Genomic DNA, 4347 nt, shown 5'->3' on the forward strand with positions numbered 1-4347 from the left:
CTGAGGCCAATTAAGTCCGTGCTGGCCACTGTGTTACAGCCGCCCGCCACCTCCTTTCGTGACCATAAAACCCACACCTGGCCCCGGTCAGAGAGAGAGCGATGGAGCCAAATTAGAGGTGGCAGCGTGGGAAATTCTGGCCCTGCAGCTGAGTGTCGGCAGGAGGGCGCCACCCGCCCCCGACCCGCTGGAGCGACCTCGGCCCCCGCGGAGGTGCCCGCCAGGGCTGCTCGGCTTGTCCGGTAGACGGGCTGCCTGGCGACTGCATGGCCTCCCTCCTCACCCAGCGCCCGGCCGCCGGACCTACCACGGCCACGGCCGGCTGGCCGGGGGGACGGGCAGAGGATGGGACCCCAGGAGTTTATAAACCGACCCTTCCCTCACCCCGCCGGTGACACAGACACTTCCTGCCCTGCTTTTGTAATTTTTCTGTTCTTAAAGCGTCACAGCCTCGAATTTCCGCTCGCTTATTCGACAGACTTTCGGGGGGGGGCAGCGGCGGGACAGCTCCCCCAGGCCCCCGGCGGCGGAGCAGGAATCCTGGATGGCCGCAGCGGCAGAGGAGCCACGGGTCCCAGGTCCCACCCGGCACACGGGCGGCATGCACGGGGACAGCCACCGTGCCCTCCACTGGGTCTGGGACGCAAGGTGCAGGGAGGAGGGCCCCGGAGCAGGCCGGGCGGGGCTGACCAGCGGCCGTGGCACCACCTCGCCCCCGGAGGGCGTCACCTGCGACGATGGAGGGGCTGGACACGTGGCATGCTGCACACCCCATCATGGAGCCCCCCCTCAGAAGCACTGGAGGCCCCCCGGGAGACCGTCTGCAGGCGGGCCCGGAGGACGGGGCCGACAGGCCGGCCTGCTCGTCACGGCTGTGCGGTCTCGGGGCCTCATCTGCGCGCCGCCGGTCTGCCCGCGTTCAGCTGGCTTGCGGGAGCTCCCCCTGGAAACCACGCCATTTCCGAGTTCTTTTTTGCGAAAAATCATAGCGGCAACTGGAACACGTTCGACTTCCTGACAGTAAATTCCATTCGAAACCGAGACTGCCTTGGGTTTGCCTTACCTAGAATCTCAGGGTAGTTTTCTCCTTGAGGTTCACATGTGCGCGTCCACAGACACGCGTCGGTGCACACACGCTCGTGTGCACTGAAATGACGAGGAAGGTCACGACGCGAAACCGACCTCGGGCGAGTGCCCAGAACGGTCGTCAGTAAGACGCACACAGCAGCTCACAAGGAGACGTCTGGGGACGTTCCAGGTTACCGCAGACGCTGTGCGCCCCTGGCTTTCTCCACGTCGGCAGCCAGTTCTCAACGCATCCCGCAAGAATGCCACGTCTCACTAGAAGTTTGAGACGTTCAGCTGGAAACCTACTCAAGAAGGCACAAAGCCGCCGCCTGCTCGGAGGTGAGTGTCTCGAGCCGAGTTCACGGACATGGCTGACTGTCCGCGCACCAGCCTCGCGTTCTGTGCTGTTGGCGAGCAGATGGTTTAAGCTCCCAATAAGCTTATTGGAAACCTTACTGCCATTCGGCTAGGTCCCCACGTAAACCTCTCAGCCGGCGAGAGTCCGGCGCTGATGTGCACACATCTTTGCCGCTGCCTCTGCTAAGAAGGACGTGACCATGTGCCAGAAGCAACACGACCACGCGGGTCGGGCAGCGCGTGCGGCCTCCGGTCCTGTCTCTGTGCGGGGGAGGTAAAAACACCGCGCTGGTGTTGTCAGTAAAGCGAGCTGTGACGTCAGTGACGGCTGAGGAGCCGGGCTCCCTGGCGGGAGCGCTGTGAGGTGCCGAGCTACTGACCTTGCTGGAAGATGGGGTGGTGGAGGGCAGGCACGGGGAGCGCAGACAGGGTCCTGGGCTCGTAGAAGTAGGTGACCAGCCAGGCTGCACACTGCGCGAGGGGCTCCGTCACCGTCCCCGGATCGCCGAGCAGCTCGCGAGGGGCGGGGGCCTCCGGGGGGCTGCAAAGGTGAAGGCAGGACGAGAGCTCGGTCAGAGACGCACCTGGGAGACGCTGCCGCGCCGGGCCGGGCAAGCGCGCAGCCGCCTCACGAGCAGGCGCGTCTCGGCTGGGCCGCGGGCGTCACGCAGCTGGGGGTGCGCCGGGGAGGCCAAGGGGGGAGGCCCACGCTTCCGGCTTTAGCTTTAGCTTGGCAAACGAGGGGCGGGGCGGGCCCCAGGGAGCGGCGTCCCAGCGCTCGGCTCCCCACCTGGGGCCCTGCGATCGCGGTGACACCGTAAGGCTGCCGTGACGGGGCTGTGGCGACGAGCATGGACGCGACCGGGCGGAACGGGCCGGCCCCTCCGCAGGGCTGGCGCGGACAGACGTACGTTCCCATCTGCTTCCACCTGTGAGGTCACCAAGTATCCACCGCCGGAAGCATTTTCCAGAAACACCTCCGACGGCACCCCCCACCCGCCCGCCGCCCACGAACTTGGGCCGAAGACCCGCACGTTCGGCCCCCCCCGCTTTGTGCCACGTTTGGGGGGCCTTCCCCCGGTTCGCTCTGTCTCCCGATCCCCCCTTCAGAGACTATAACGGCGTGAAGGTCGTTGGCGAGTCCGGGGTCGATCAGGGCCCCGCAGGCTGGGTCTCCTACCTGCTCCTCTTCCGAATCCGCCGGCTTGCTCGTTACGGCTGCCGGGCTCCCTTCTACCTCAAGTTCAAGCCCACGTGTTTCAGACATGCTTCCGACAGTTTCGCGGCTTCTCCCAGTCGGGGTGCCAACCCTCCAGCTGCAGAATGCAGCAGCTCCCCCCACCCCTGCCCAGGGCCGACGCCCCGACAGCAGAGGCTGACTTTCTGGGCTGCCCCGCCGGATCGAGAACGGCCCTGTGGACACGCTGCTTCTGCAGCTCTAGGACGGGTCTCGTTTCGGCTCCCTAGGCCCCCACTCGTGGACGGTGGGGAGTCACCACGGAGCAGGTGCACGGAGCTGTCCCCGAGCCTACACGCACTCCCGCACGCCCTCCAGGCTGCTGCCCGCTCGCACGCGCTGCCCTCACGAGGGCCCGGTGAAGCGGGGAGGCCACCGTCACTTGGCATTGTACCCGCTCGGGAATGGCGGGTGTGGCCGGGCACCCAGGAAGCCCGGCCTGGCGGTGCCTGCGTGTGCGGGACACTGCAGACCCAGAGACACGCGCTTCGTGCCACAGGCGGTGGGGAGTGGCCGACGCCCTTTTGGGTCTCACGGACGTGCCTGTGTGGCCTGAGGCCCTTGTCACAGCGCTGTGCAGGTCTCTGCCGAGGTCCCGAACTGGGACGCGCCAAGTCCCTTGTACAGGTTTCTCGGTGGGAGGGAGACGGGTCAGGGACGGCACTGAGAAAGGAACCAGAGGACAAACAGGAAAGGAAACGCGCCGCCGAGATGACCAGTGACCAAGGGACAGCTGAGACTCAGGCCCCACAGAGCCGGCCGGAGTCGGGCAATCCTGCGGACGAAGCGACTGGCCAGAGCGGGCCCGGGCCCCGCCCCAGTGGCCGGCCGCCCTGGACCTCTGCGAGGGGGAAGGCACAGGGACCTTGACCGCACAAGGCTCTCGTGGGACCCGGCACCAGGAGGCCCCGCGGGATGCGAGCTCCCTGCACAGGAGGAAATGGGGCCTCGCAGACACCCCTGGGGACGGAGCTGCTGTCTAATCACTGCCCTGACTTTTCTCTCCAGTAGGACGTCTGGACACAGAAGGGAGAACTTCTGTCCCCAGGTGGCTTAGATGTCATTCAAGGTCAGGGAGAAATTCCCAGGCCCCGTTCCCGTCCGCTCCTCACTGACTGGATAAACAGACTGAGGGTTCCCGAGAAGAAAAACGAGAATCACGTCGTCTGCTTCGTCATCGTGCTCCCGGGGGGACGGAGAGCACGGGGGAGGACACGGGCACACGGCGGGCAAGGCCGAGCTCCCTCCGGACGGCAGGGAAAACGCGGCACGGCGGGGGACACGCGGTCAGCCAGCGCCGTGAGCGGGCAGCCTTCGAGACACGGCGCCCGCTCAAGCAGGAGGTGACAGGGCTCATGCGCCAATGCCATCGCCTTCAGCCCACAGGGGACTTCCTGAGGCAGCGAGAGAGGGACAAGGACCTCCTCAAGACCCCGCGTGGACTCCCCTTGGCCCCGGGCCTCCTGCAGAACCCACACGAGGCCGGGGTGCTGGTCAGGGATGGCCTTGCAGGCCGCGGCTCATCTTTAGATTTGTGGGCTCTGCTGCCCTGTCACCAACACCCGCGGCCAACGGGGCCGGGGCTGCTGACCCCCCAGCCGCTGTCTCTGCTCTGCCGGTCACAGCTCCCAGCTCAGACGCCCCCAGCGGCACAGGGCAGGTCTGGGCGCCCCGAGGCACTGCCC

General features: G+C 66.6%; 1 long non-coding RNA gene across 3 annotated transcripts in view; it reads right to left on the reverse strand.

The window, feature by feature from the left end:
• Positions 1–1785: 1785 nt before the first annotated feature.
• LOC105299533 overlaps positions 1786–4347 on the reverse strand; it is a 183894-nt gene continuing 181332 nt past the window's right edge. For all 3 annotated transcript variants that reach the window (XR_002783100.1, XR_002783099.1, XR_896535.2), the window contains exon 4: positions 1786–1966. This is a non-coding gene — a long non-coding RNA (uncharacterized LOC105299533). The remainder of the gene's footprint in view (positions 1967–4347) is intronic.

Source organism: Pteropus vampyrus, unplaced genomic scaffold (genome assembly GCF_000151845.1).
Source record: "Pteropus vampyrus isolate Shadow unplaced genomic scaffold, Pvam_2.0 Scaffold188, whole genome shotgun sequence".
In the NCBI taxonomy this organism is placed as follows: domain Eukaryota; kingdom Metazoa; phylum Chordata; class Mammalia; order Chiroptera; family Pteropodidae; genus Pteropus; species Pteropus vampyrus.